This window comes from Schistocerca nitens, chromosome 2 (assembly GCF_023898315.1).
Source record: "Schistocerca nitens isolate TAMUIC-IGC-003100 chromosome 2, iqSchNite1.1, whole genome shotgun sequence".
NCBI lineage: Eukaryota > Metazoa > Arthropoda > Insecta > Orthoptera > Acrididae > Schistocerca > Schistocerca nitens.
The window spans coordinates 50,261,320-50,275,969 of NC_064615.1; the positions used below are offsets into that span (position 1 = coordinate 50,261,320).

General features: G+C 43.4%; 1 pseudogene; it reads left to right on the plus strand.

Annotated features, from left to right (window-relative positions):
* Nucleotides 1-329: 329 nt before the first annotated feature.
* LOC126238550 (5S ribosomal RNA) lies at nt 330-446 on the plus strand (annotated as a pseudogene).
* Nucleotides 447-14,650: the final 14,204 nt, after the last annotated feature.

A 14,650-nucleotide genomic window follows, 5' to 3' on the forward strand; every position in this document is an offset into this window, starting at 1 on the left:
GGCCGATTTAAAGGCTACCATCTAGCAAGTGTGGTGTCTGGCGGTGACACCACAGTGTGAATAGCACCGCTCTTCTCTGAATCCTCTCTTTCCCGTCTAACAGTCCTACTTGACTATGGCCGTAGGCTGATGAACAGTAAAAAGCAGCGCGAAAAAGCCCTTGTAAGGCACTCCTTTCCCTAAGTTTCTTCCTGTGAATCTGGGCATTTGCTTTTCCACTGTTTGTTCTATATCATCATTCCACTTTAAGGACGGCAATGACAGTCACTCCTAGATATTCTACGGTAGGCACTGTTTTCAGCAATTTGTCATGAATGTTTTAGTTGTACGGCAACGGCCTTGCCGCAGTGGATACACCGGTTCCCGTCAGATCACCGAAGTTAAGCGCTGTCGGGCGTGGCCAACACTTGGATGGGTGACCATCCGGGCACCATGCGCTTTTGCCATTTTTCGGGGTGCACTCAGCCTCGTGATGCAAATTGAGGAGCTACTCGACCGAATAGTAGCGGCTCCGGTCAAAGAAAACCATCGCAACGACCGGGAGACCGGTGTGCTGACCACACGCCCTTCCTATCCGCATCCTCAGTGAGGATGACACGGCGGTCGGATGGTCCCGATGGGCCAGTTGTGGCCTAAAGACGGAGTGCTTATAGTTGTACAGTAGCGGATTTATCTGGCTATTTGTATGCGCAGCCGGCCGGAGTGGCTGAGCGGTTCTAGGCGCTACAGTCTGGAACCGCGTAACCGCTGCGGTCGCAGGTTCGGAACCTGCCCCGGGCGTGGATGTGTGTGATGTCCTTAGGTTAGTTAGGTTTAAGTAATTCTAAGTTCTAGGGGACTGATGACGTCAGCAGTTAAGTCCCATAGTGCTCAGATCCATTTGAATCATTTTTTTGTGTGCGCAGTATGTTACATTTAATTACGTTCTGCCTCAACTCGCAAAGCCAGCACTTTTTTGCCATTCCTCTGTGGGTCATTCCGCAAGCTGGTACCGTTTTCAGGCATTGCCACTTTCATACAGGCAACCGCATAATCTGCGAACAGTCTTAAAGAGCTTCCGACGCTTTCTACTATGTGATTTATATACGCTGTAAAAGTAATCCTCCTGTCTCACTTCCTTCAGGTACTCCAGAAATTACCTTTACGTCCGTCGAATTTGTTCCGTTAAGAGTGACGTGTTCAGTACTACCTGCAATGAATTCTTGAATCCGGTCACAAGCCTCGTCCAATACTGGATAAGCTTATATCTTTTTCACCAAACGGCAGTGCAGGACGCTATCAAATACCTTCCTGACGCGACTTTGTCTACAGCGCTATGGACGTCATGAAGGAACAGAACGAGCTGAGGTTCGCAACATCTCTGTTTGGGGAAACGATCTTGATTTTTATATAGATTTTCGTTCTCCAAAAATTTCATAATACTTGAACATAAAATATGTTCTATAATTATATAGCAGACAGCGATATAAGGCTATAAACGTTTTATTTATTTACTTACACGTGAAATTCCATAGGACCAAAATGAGGAGCAAATCTCCAAGGTCATGGAACCCGTCAGTACGTAAAAGTACAACCTAAGTTGTAATAACAGATAAAAATAAAATGTTTACGAATCTGAAAAAAGTCAAGCCAAAAGTTTAAGTAAACGCTATAAAAATGATCTCTTACGTCGCAAAGGGGAATAATTAATTAATTAACTTGCTTGACCTTTGCCTATTGACACAGGTAAGACAGGTACTGGATTTAAACTCTCTTGTGATTCTTTTTCAAGATGAATACTTTCTACAATTTTTGCCTGTCTAAGATAATAATCTGTGAAAAATTTTTTTTGACGATATATGGTTATGTTTGCTTCGTGGATGCTGTAAGTAGAGAACGGGTTAGGTACAGGAAGAGTTGGCGGCCGGAGGTTTCCGCTTCTCCGGTTCTCAGAGAACGCCAGGCAAAGTCGAAGAAAACTGCTACAACTCGCGATGAAGTTTCCGTTTCTCCAGGCAGCAAAAATATTCCCAATCACCGTAAGATCTTCTGGAAAACACTTTGAGAATTAGAAGGCTGAACAACAGTGGCAGTACGATGTCCTCTGACTAACAAACTGGTCACTTAGAGAACGTCTTCAACAAACAAGCTGACGGCGAAATATTGCGCGTCGTTCGGACCGTGATAGTAGCAGATTCGCCCAATATTGTTAATTCGTGAAGAAATCACTAAGCACTTTATTAGTAAACATGCTAATAGTTTTTATTGAAAGTCCGAGGATCAAACATCGAATAAAAGTTCGTGAACCATATATGAATTCTTTTTTTTTTTTCATATTCTATTTCTTTATTCTTGATAATTGCGATTACAAGTTGACTTCTCCACTTCAGATTACTTCTATATGCAAACTTATCTGACCTAAAAAAAACGCAATGTCCAATCAGCATTATTTATCTTCAACAGTCACAAAAATGGCTAGATACCTGTCTTCTCCATCGGTAGCGCATCATCGCTGATACTCGCAGCCGTTTTATTATAATAGTATTACATTATTTAGGGACATTTCGCAATGTCTTGTCTGAAGCGAAACAGTGTTCTATGACGTATTCTTTCTGTATCGACTTGAATGCGCGTTGATTTGTGCAAATATCTTAGAAATCTAGTCGAAAAGTAATATAATAGATGCAGTATATGTTCCATACCCTTCTATACAAGAATTGAGGCAGTCGGATCCAAATGCTGGTTTGATCCAAGGTAGCTTGACATACAAGGTAGGCCATTCCGGCAGTGTCCGCGAACAATTAGCCCACAGTACCCTTCGTGCTGTGACGTCACCGGCGAGGCAGTAATGTGTTTAGTAGTGGCGCGTTTTGCGAGCAGACCGAATTATGAATGGAAACACGAGCAATTGTGCAGTTGCAATCTGTAAAAATCATGGAACTAAGACTAGTGGTGTAGTGTATCATCGTTTTCCCAAGAAATCCCTACAAAGGGAGTGGATATCTCGGTGCAAGCGAGCTGACGAAATTCATGTTACTAATGCCCGTATCTGCTCCATTCGTTTTCTTCCAGAGGATTACGAGAGGGATTTAAAGAACGAACTCCTGAGGTGCCGCAAAAGAAGAAACTTAGAGCAGATACAGTTCCATATCAACACTGGCCCAACTGGCACGGAGATTTACGTACAGCTGACAACAGCAGTGAACCTGACAATGAGGTACGCAAGCTGTTGTGTTATACTGATCAGTTAGAGGAGGTACTAATTCGTTAAGTATTATCTTCTCAAATGAGTTATTTTTTAGTGAAAAAGTATCATTTTAGCACTAATTATTAATCATAAACGAAACAATTAACAGACTTTTTTGTTCCTGTAGGATGTTCGTGAGCGATCTCTACGTTATCAGAAGACAGATGGGCCGAAGAGAGCAATACCTTGCAGTCTGTGTCCCCAAGGAAAAGGAAACTGGACCAAGACACAAATACAGTGCCCATTTGTGAAGGACGAAGAAATGAAAAGACTGAAATCAGAAACAGTAGTTCTTTATAAGAAAAATGCCGTGCTTGAAAGTAGCCTTAAAGAGTGTGAAGCAGCCCTGGAGAAAGCCAATACTGTTAGACGCGTCTTATTAAAGAAGTCAAAATTAAGTGTTACAGTGGAAGAGAGTGTCGTAAAGGAAAAATGGACTACGAATTTTAAGTGTAATCCAGGTATTTCGGAAAAAGTTTTGGCAATTTTGAAAGCAGAGAGCCGTACATTTACTCCCCTACAGAAGATAACTGTGTTGTGTTTCGATGAAATGAACATTGATGGTAGAATCTGCTATGATGCTTCGGATGACAGGATTTCAGGACGTCACACAGATGTTCTAGTTGCAATGATTCGTGGTTTGTGTTCATCTTGGAAGCAGCCGATTTATTACAATTTTGATGTGACAATGAACTGTGGCCTGCTACTAGATATAATATTAAAAATGGAAAATTCGGGACTACATGTTGTGGCTATAACGTGTGATATGGGTGCAAAAAACTCTATAAAGTGTGGAAAGAACTTTGTGTCAGTACCCCAAAAACCTTTTTCAAAACTCCAGCGCTTAATTAAAGGAAAATCTGGGTGTTTTACGATGTGCCACATTTATTGAAGCTCCTTAGCAACCACTTTTTAGATGAAGGGTTATTTCTTCTTGATGGAACTTTGATAACCAAGGAAGTATTTGAGAATTTGTTAGACAGCCAAAAGGCGATCTGAATGTAGTAAATCACATTTCAGAAGCGCACATCAGTGTTACAGGACATGCACGTCAAAATGTTAGGATGGCAGCCCGCTAATTTTCACGTCGCACGGTTATAGCTCTCTTGTATGTTTTGGGAAAAGAGCGGGAAAGCGTGTTCTTTGATTTAGTAAACGATGTTTTCGACGTTTTAAATTCTAGAACTCCCACTGATGATGTAACGCCTTTGCGTTGCGGATTTGGTCTGAATTTTAAAAGTTTGAAAAGGTTTCGCGATGTTTGCCATGACATGCACTGCGGAAACAGGAAGGGTTTGTTGGCATTTCAGAAGGGGTTTATAGTCTGAATAACATCCCTTTCAGGGTTACCCGATGAGGTAAAGAAAGATAACGTGAAGTTTATCTTAACATCACGTCTAAATCAGGACTGCTTGGAAAATTATTTTTCTACAGTTCTAAGACTTGGTGCGTTGCCACGCGGGATTAGCCGAGCGGTCTAAGGGCGCTGCAGTCATGGACTGTGCGGCTGGTCCCAGCGGAGGTTCGAGTCCTCCCTCGGGCATGGGTGTGTGTGTTTGTCCTTAGGATAATTTAGGTTAAGTAGTGTGTAAGCTTAGGGACTGATGACCTTAGCAGTTAAGTCCCATAAGATTTCACACACATTTGAACATTTTTTAACTTGGTGGGTTCTACAATAATCCCACAGCTGTAGAGGTCAAACACAGAATTCGGCTTCTTCTTTTAACTGGAAATGCAGACGACGTACCTTTATCAGGCAGTGCAGCAGCTGCTGAAGGAAGAGTCACTGCCGTTTCTGCAGATACTGATATTGCAACACATGATGACGACATCTTGAAGATCATCACAAGCGAACTCTGTATTGAGATAAAAGACGAACGACAAGTGAAACGTGCAGATAGTTGTGACATCTTAGGTGTTGTCGAAGAGCAAGAAGAATTCCTGATAACTCTCCACGAAATAGATCAGAATAGTGCTGATATAGAATATACTACTGACTCTGTTCAATACTTGGCTGGTTATCTCGCATTTAAAAGTCGGTCTATCGGTAAAATCTTGGGATTACGCACTGAAATGTGCTCGATTCCTGGAACAAATTCTCAGTCGTGGATAAATGCTGTTTCTCGTGGGGGTCTTCTAACACCAACAACACACTGGGTGAATACCGTGAAACAGTTGGAAGTTATATTTTCAGGTTTCCATGGACAAACAATTTCGAAATGTAACAACGTAATTAAAAGTATAATTCGATTGTCAAAACAAAGTTTCCTCATGTACACGAAAACATAATTATTTTGTATGTTAGAACACGAACTTTTATACGTATCAGGCATTTAAATAAAGAAAGACTAGCAGAAGCAAGAAAGAAGAGTGACACATGGAAGAATCTCATGTGGACGGCATCTGAACCATGTAAGGAATGAAGGGCCGCTTGTCGTCAGTAACTACAGCCGATCGAAGCACTTGAATATTACGGATTGGTCGTAAGTATGTTTTACGCATTCTTTATTACCTCCTGTGTCGAACTGTGTTAGTTACGTACTTTTTTAGGTTTAGATTTGAGTGTACGCGTATGTATATGTGTCTCTAACGTGCCCTACAAGTTGGTAATTCATTTACAGAACGACAGCATTGCTTTTGGAATGCGCGCTGTCTGACGCAGGCGAGCGCGGCTTTTCTGCCGGGTGACGTAACTGCGAGCGCAGCCAACCGCAATATGATTTTCGGACTAGACCTCGCTAGGTTTGATTTCTGCTGAGTATTAACTGAGTGAAAGCTGCTTATTCTTAGGAATAAGCTAATATTATTAACAAGAAATGACGGTAAGAAATATATATATTGAGAGCCCACTGTCAAAATACCCAGGCCCGTGAACAAGAATTTCGTGAACTTACACCACTGAGCCATAAATATCCTTTTAGAATGGGAAGAGTTATCCCAAAATATTATACCATACGACACAAGCGAATGAAAATAAGCAAAGTAGACTAATTTTCTTGTCGAGCGATCGCTCACTTCAGATACCGTTCGAATAGTAAAAATGTCAGCATTAAGTCTTTGAACAAGATCCTGAACGTGGGCTTTCCACGACGGTTTACTATCTATCTGAACACCTAGAAATTATAACAGTTCAGTTTCACTAATAATATGCCCATTCTGTGAAATTAAAGCGTCAGGTTTTGTTGAATTGTGTGTTAGAAACTGTAAAAACTGAGTCTTACTGTGATTTAGCGTTAGTTTAATTTCTACAAGCCTTGAATTGAGGTCAAACCGAGCCAATGTTGCACACAACATCCTTTACTACCAGGTTAGTGTTATCAGAAAAAGAAATATTTTAGAGTTACCGTAGTACTAGAGGGTATGTCATGTATATAAATATGGAACAGGAGTGGCGCAACACTGATCCCTGCCCCCCCTCCCCCCACTTCACCATACCCCACTCAGACCCCACATCACAGCCATTCTCAACATTGCCAATAATGACCTTTTGCTGTTTGTTGCTAATGTAAGAGGTGAACCAGTTGTGAGCTACTCCCCGTATTCCGTAATGGTCCACCTTCTGGAGCAATATTTTGTGATTTACACAATCAAACGCCTTAGTTAAATAAAAAAATATACCTAGCGTTCGAAACCTTTTGTTTAATCCACCCAGTACCTCACAGAGAAAAGAGAATATAGCATTTTCAGTAGTTAAACGTCTTCTAAGGCCGAACTGTACATTTGACAGGAAATCGTGTGATATAAAATGATAAATTATCATTACATGCACAGCCTTTTCAATAACTTTAGCAAACACTGATGGCATAGAAATAGATCTAAAATTGTCTACATTATCCCCTTCTACCTTTTTATAAAGCGGCTTTACTACTGAGTAAACGTTCAGGAAACTGACCATTTCTAAAGGAAAAATTACAAACATGGCTAAAAACAGGGCTAACATGCGCAGCACAGTACTTTAATATACTGTTAGGCACTCCATCATACCCATGGGTGTCCTTAGTCTTCGTGATGTAATTACTAACTCAATCTCCCCCTTGTCTGTATCACAGAGGCATATTTCAGACATCAATCTCGGAACGGCATTTGCCAAGAGAGTTATATGATTCCCTGTATAAATTAAATTTTCGTTCAGTTCACCAGGAATGTTCAGAAAATGATTCTTAAATACTGCACATATATCTGATTTATCAGTAACAGACATATTTTTACTACGGACTGACTTTATATCGTCGATCTCGTGCTGCTAACCAGACACTTCCTTCACAACTGACCACATGGTTTTAATTTTATCCTGTGAACTAGCTATTCTATTTGCGTACCACATACTCTTTGCCTTCCTAAGAAAATTTTTAAGCGCCTTACAGTACTGTTTGCAATGGGTTACTGTAGCTTGATTGTGACTACTTCTAACATTTTGATATAATTCCCGCTTTGTTCTACATGATATCCTTATTCCACTAGTCAGCCACCCAGGCTACCTTTTACTGCTTGTACTCCATTTAGAACCTTCTAATGGGAAGCAACTCTCAAAGAACATGAGAAATGTGTTAAGGAAAGCATTATATTTGTCATCCATATCGCCACTATAAACATCCTGCCCCTCTTGTTCTTTGACGAGGTTTTAAATAAACTCTCTATTGCTGTTGGATTAACTTTCCGACACAGTTTGTAATTTTATGTGACATTTATTTGATTACAAAAGCATTTTAGTGTTAAAATTTGTGCATTATGGTCTGAAAGGCCATTCACCCTAATAGAATGCCCTTCTATCTCCATCCTAGGATCCTTCTTCAAAACAGTAATGACCTGCACTCCTCTCCAGTCATTTTTGCGGTGTAATACGATAAACTGTTGTTAGACTAGGAGCAAGTTCATTTCCATAATCTTTACAGAATTTCACAGGTATCACATCTCCTCCTGATGATTTTCCACTACTAATAAATTCCAGTTGCTTTTTATTCCGCTACGGGTTACCTCAATATCAGCCACGATGACTGAAAACGGGGACCGTATTACGATTTTCCTCGGTGAAACAGTTCCGGAAGAACGAATTCATTATTTCGACCTCCTCTCTGTTATCTTCCATTTCGGTGCCAGTGTTGTCACTATGTGACTGAATGGTTGAATTAGAATAGCTTACTGATTTTACGTAAGACCGGAACCTCTTAAAGTTTTCAGATAGAATAGTTGACAAAATTTTAAAAAATGGTTCAAATGGCTCTGAGCACTATGGGACTCAACTGCTGAGGTCATTAGTCCCCTAGAACTTAGAACTAGTTAAACCTAACTAACCTAAGGACATCACAAACATCCATGCCCGAGGCAGGATTCGAACCTGCGACCGTAGCGGTCTTGCGGTTCCAGACTGCAGCGCCTTTAACCGCACGGCCACTTCGGCCGGCGACAAAATTTTACCTACTAAGTCATTGGACTTTTCATTGATCTCATTACGCTCATTTTCGCTTCGTTCAGCTTTCGTTCGTCACCTAGGGTTTGACTTCTCTTAAATCTTAGATGGAGTTCTCTTTCTTTACGTAGCAGTTTCCAAACACCGCTATTAAACCACGGTACGTCTTTCCCGTCCCACAGGACCTTGCTCGGAACATACTCGTCTAATGCATGCTGAACGATTCTTTTGATTTTTTTTTCTATTTCTGCTCCACATGATCGTCTTCAATTCTGAATATTTGTTGTTGACCTCACAGATATTCTACAGTTAGTATCCTGTACCTCTAGATGAGTCGAGAGATTTACATCCGATACTATCACAGAATCGTCTGTGCCTTTGGTTTCGATGTTCCACTCTGCTCGAAACTACGGGACCGTAGCTGATCCTGTATACAATTCTACATATAGTGAGGTTAGGCAGCACACATGTACAATGACAGTTGGTTTCACCAAATCAGCTGGGCACCGAAAGCAGCTGAAGATCTTTTCAGAGCCGAATTGACAGGCGTCATTCGTGCCGACATGTGACACTATTTGCAGCCGGTTGCTCCCAGCGCACCCCACAGCTGCTGGCGGAATCTCCGCCACATCTCGAGCGGCAACCCCAACAAATATACCGAGTGCATATTGCCATTCTTTCCCGCCGTACTTGCTATTATCTTGCGGCACTCCATTACCCGACTAACGTTGAAGCTCCCAATGACTAGCGTACACACCCTCTGCGTTTGTCCACGCTCGGAAGAAAAATCGGACGCTGGCCCAACAGAAGACGCATCCCGTGCTGGCTCAGAAGTATTGTCAACATTGGTAGTACCTAGTACCTGTTGCTAAGGCGTAATGGGTCAGTCGTGCAGCCTGTTCTAATTTTCGCCTTCCGACCAGTGACAGACAAACCCACCACTGTACACTGCTCACTCTCAAATGAAGATGGTCCAGTCACATGTTGTGCACTAGTAGATGCAGCAACAACTATGTCACCATGGGACTAGTCCTACAAGTTTCGCAGCAGAACTTACGTGAAGTCTGGAAGGTCGGAGACGAGGTACTGGAAGAAGTAAAGCTGTGAGAACGGGTCGCTAGCCGCACTTGCGTTGCTCAGGCGGTAGAGCACTTGCCCCTGAAAGACAAAGGTTCCGAGTTACAGGCTCACATCTGCACTCAGTTTTAATGTGGCAAGAAGTTTCACATCAGCGCACATGCCGACGAAGAGTGAGAATTACATTCCTTAATTATTCATTGAGTGTCAAGTAGGGAATTAGTAGCGCTTCTCCTTGCACGTCAGTTTTGTAACCACTGTATTGTTGGAGACTCCCTGCTGGACTATGTTCAGAGTGGCAAAGAATGTTAACGAAATTCGCTTTGTCAGCCAAGAGGGGTACTTGCCAATTGTGTCAGCATATGTCACACTCAGTCTGATGTGTTTGGGCCTTAGTGGTGGACTGGCTTGTCTGAGTGCTACCGGTAGAGGAGTCATATCGGGCACACCATTTTCCTACAACCATTTCTCGTATTCTAGCGTTTCAGGCGACTGGAGTTGTAGTCAGGAAAGCAAGTCATTCATCACCAAATGGGCTGCAGCATCATTGGCCACGAAAAGACAGCAGCTACCTGTCGGAACAGCAGTGTAGAGGCAGAGGCGTAGATCACTGGTGTACTGACAGATGGTTCAAAATGGCTCTGAGCACTATGGGACTTAACATCTATGGTCATCAGTCCCCTAGAACTTACAACTACTTAAACCTAACTAACCTAAGGACAGCACACAACACCCAGCCATCACGAGGCAGAGAAAATCCCTGACGCCGCCGGGAATCGAACCCGGGAACCCGGGCGTGGGAAGCGAGAACGCTACCGCACGACCACGAGATGCGTGCACTGACAGATGTACCAACGTCACCAGGCAGACTTACAGACAGCTCTCGTAGGCAGCTAAAGAAGAGCTTTCTTTCTTACTTTCCATGTTTTTATCGTTATTTCCTCCAAACAGTCTCTTCTATCCCGAGTCCATATTGTGTCTGGATTCTTTGGGTCTTCGTTCTCTGACCTTGCATTCCACTTGTGTACATTTCTGTATTCAGCCCCTGTTGGAGGGATTTGTGCTTTTTCTAGGTCAAGTTTTACTTGCATGATCCATGGATTCGTTGACCTGCCCCTTTGTACGTATGTTCAGAATTCTGTTGCTTAGTCTTATTGGTGTTGGTGGCTCTAGAACTCGAAGACTCAGCTTCTGACGTCAGCTGCAGGTTCGACTTCTTCTCGGTGGCTTTCCTCCAGTGTAACCCGTATCCGTCTTCTGTCAGTTATAAGCCGAGACTACTTCTCTGGATTTTGAGTCCTTCCTTCATTAAGGTTTCAGTGTAGCTTTTCGTTTGGATTACTCCTGTTTAGTTGCCTACAGCATCTTTAAGGTTTGTTAACTGTTGTAGTGCCTTATCATACTGTGAACAGACATGCACTTCTTATTACGCAGGCGTTGGACTAAATATGAGAACTCCGCGAGTTATGTATGCTGATCAGCCAGAACATTGTGACCATCTACAGGGTGTTTCAAAAATGACCAGTATATTTGAAACGGCAATAAAAACTAAACGAGCAGCGATAGAAATACACCGTTTGTTGCAATATGCTTGGGACAACAGTACATTTTCAGGCGGACAAACTTTCGAAATTACAGTAGTTACAATTTTCAACAACAGATGGCGCTGCAAGTGATGTGAAAGATATAGAAGACAACGCAGTCTGTGGGTGCGCCATTCTGTACGTCGTCTTTCTGCTGTAAGCGTGTGCTGTTCACAACGTTCAAGTGTGCTGTAGACAACATGGTTTATTCCTTAGAACAGAGGATTTTTCTGGTGTTGGAATTCCACCGCCTAGAACACAGTGTTGTTGCAACAAGACGAAGTTTTCAACGGAGGTTTAATGTAACCAAAGGACCGAAAAGTGATACCCTATAGGATCTGTTTGAAAAATTCCAACGGACTGGGAACGTGACGGATGAACGTGCTGGAAAGGTAGGGCGACCGCATACGGCAACCACAGAGGACAACGCGCAGCTAGTGCAGCAGGTGATCCAACAGCGGCCTCGGGTTTCCGTTCGCCGTGTTGCAGCTGCGGTCCAAATGACGCCAACGTCCACGTATCGTCTCATGCGCCAGAGTTTACACCTCTATCCATACAAAATTCAAACGCGGCAACCCCTCAGCGCCGCTACCATTGCTGCACGAGAGACATTCGCTAACGATATAGTGCACAGGATTGATGACGGCGATATGCATGTGGGCAGCATTTGGTTTACTGACGAAGCTTATTTTTACCTGGACGGCTTCGTCAATAAACAGAACTGGCGCATATGGGGAACCGAAAAGCCCCATGTTGCAGTCCCATCGTCTCTGCATCCTCAAAAAGTACTGGTCTGGGCCGCCATTTCTTCCAAAGGAATCATTGGCCCATTTTTCAGATCCGAAACGATTACTGCAGCACGCTATCTGGACATTCTTCGTGAATTTGTGGCGGTACAAACTGCCTTAGACGACACTGCGAGCACCTCGTGGTTTATGCAAGATGGTGCCCGGCCACATCGCACGGCCGACGTCTTTAATTTCCTGAATGAATATTTCGATGATCGTGTGATTGCTTTGGGCTATCCGAAACATACAGGAGGCGGCGTGGATTGGCCTCCCTATTCGCCAGACATGAACCCCTGTGACTTCTTTCTGTGGGGACACTTGAAAGACCAGGTGTACCGCCAGAATCCAGAAACAATTGAACACCTGAAGCAGTACATCTCATCTGCATGTGAAGCCATTCCGCCAGACACGTTGTCAAAGGTATCGGGTAATTTCATTCAGAGACTACGCCATATTATTGCTACGCATGGTGGATATGTGGAAAATATCGTACTATAGAGTTTCCCAGACCGCAGCGCCATCTGTTGTTGAAAATTGTAACTACTGTAATTTCGAAAGTTTGTCTGCCTGAAAATGTACTGTTGTCCCAAGCATATTGCAACAAATGGTGTATTTCTATCGCTGCTCGTTTAGTTTTTATTGCCGTTTCAAATATACCGGTCATTTTTGAAACACCCTGTATGTAACAGCCGGTGTGTACACCTTTAGCACGGATAACAGCGGCGACGCGTCGTAGCATGGAAGCAATGAGGCCTTAGTTGATCACTGGAGATATCTGAAACCACATCTGCATACAAGAGTCACCTACTTCCCGTAAATTCTGCGGAGGGTGGCGATGAGCTCTGACATCCCAGATATATCGAATCGGGTTCAGATCAGGCGAGTCGGGGGAACAGCATATCAACTGAAATCCGCTGCTGTGTTCCTCGAACCACCCCATCTCACTCTTGACCTTGTGATGTGGTGCAGTATCTTGTCGAAAAATTTCCCAGCCGTAGGGGAAAAATGACCGGCATGAAGGGGTGTACGTGGTCTGCAACCAGCGCGCGATACTCTTTGGCCGTCATGGTACCTTGTACAGGCTCCGATGGACCCATCGATGCCCACGTGAATGTTCCACAGAGCATAATGGAGCCGCCACCAGTTTGTACCCATCCCGCAATACAGGTGTCAAGGAGCTGCTTCCCTAGAAGACGACAGATTTACGCCTTCCCATCGGCATGGTGAAGAAGGCATGGGGATTTATCAGACCTTTGCAACTCTTTGCCACTGCGCCAACGTCAAGTGCCGACGGTCACGTGCCCATTTCAGTCGTAGTTGCTGATATCGTGGTGCACATGTACGTCAGCTACGGAGGCCAGTGGTTAACAGCGTTCGGTGCACTGTGTTCAGACAAACTTGTACTCTGCTCAGCATTGAACTCTCATGTTAGTTCCGCCACAGTTCGCAGCCTGTCCTGTTTTACCAGTCTACCCAGCCTACGACGTCCGACATCTGTAATGAGTGGTGGCCGCCAAACCCGATATCTGGACGTGGTATCAACATGGTTTCGCCACTTGTTGAAGATACCACGGCACTCCTCAAACACCCGACAAGCTGTATAGTTTCCGAAATGATCGTGCCGTGCCTCCGGCTCATCACATTCTGCCCTCGGAGCAACTCAGATAGATCACGCGCCTTTACCATTACAAAAAGACTGCCCACTCGCAGCGTTCGTATGTCTCACAAGGGAACCTCCCCATCGCACCCCCCTCAGATTTAGTTATAAATTGACACAGTGGATAGGCCTTGAAAAACTGAACACAGATCAATCGAGAAAACAGGAAGAAGTTGTGTGGAACTATGAAAAAATAAGCAAAATATACAAACTGAGTAATCCATGGGCAAGATAGGCAACATAAAGGAGTATGTTAGCTGATGAGCGCCATGGTCTCGTGGTTAGAGTGAGCAACTGCGGAACGAAAGCTCCTTGGGTCGAGTCCTCCCTCGAGTGAAAGTTTTACTTTCTTTATTTTCGCAAAGTTTCGATCTGTTCGTTCATTCATTGACGTCTCTGTTCACTGTAATAAGTTTAGTGTCTGTGTTTTGCGACCGCACCGCAAAACCGTGCGATTAGTAGACGAAAGGACGTGCCTCTCCAATAGGAACCGAAAACATTTGATCGCAGGGTCATAGGTCAACCGATTCCTCCACAGGAAAACACGTCTGATATATTCTTTACGACACTGGTGACGGCATGTGCGTCACATGACAGGAATATGTTGTTGACCCACCTAACTTGCACACTTGGCGAATGGGTAAAAATATTGTTCTACCTTGCCCGATTTAGGTTTTCTTGTGGATGTGATAATCACTCCAAGAAAAGTGATGAAAACATAAAAGTTTGTCACATAAACTGCATCAAATGAATGCAACAGTTTCAGAGTCGCAGAGTTTTCCCTGTGCTCTGTCAAAACATATGTTTTTTACGTTTTCAAATGTTTCCGTGCGTAGACCGTCAAGTCCTGTATATGTCCAAGCAAATCTGAACATGTCCTGGAATTTTGGAGAGCGAAGTTGATTATGTGTG